This window comes from Pyxicephalus adspersus, chromosome 1, assembly GCF_032062135.1.
Source record: "Pyxicephalus adspersus chromosome 1, UCB_Pads_2.0, whole genome shotgun sequence".
Taxonomy (NCBI): domain Eukaryota; kingdom Metazoa; phylum Chordata; class Amphibia; order Anura; family Pyxicephalidae; genus Pyxicephalus; species Pyxicephalus adspersus.
This window is the reverse complement of record NC_092858.1, coordinates 70,897,344-70,897,634: the sequence shown is the minus strand read 5'-3', so window position 1 is coordinate 70,897,634 and position 291 is coordinate 70,897,344.

The window sequence follows — 291 nt, the reverse complement described above, 5'->3', positions numbered from 1 at the left end:
TAGTAGGCTACTAGCACTGTTCAGTGAACAGAGCAAGGACAACTTTACTTCAGTCGATTGAAATGTGGGTCAAAGGGAGGTCAGCTGCAGATCAAATGAACTAAAAATGAATTATGCCTGCTTTTATAAATGTCTGGAATTGATCTCAGAGTGATGCTATCAACACAAGCTCAACATTGATACAGACCCTAACAGTGTTAAAGTACAACTAGTCGCTAGTATGACTTATTCAACAAATCCAGTTAACCACCTAGCCGTTATGCCCGTACGAAGGTCGGGCAAAAAAAAAAA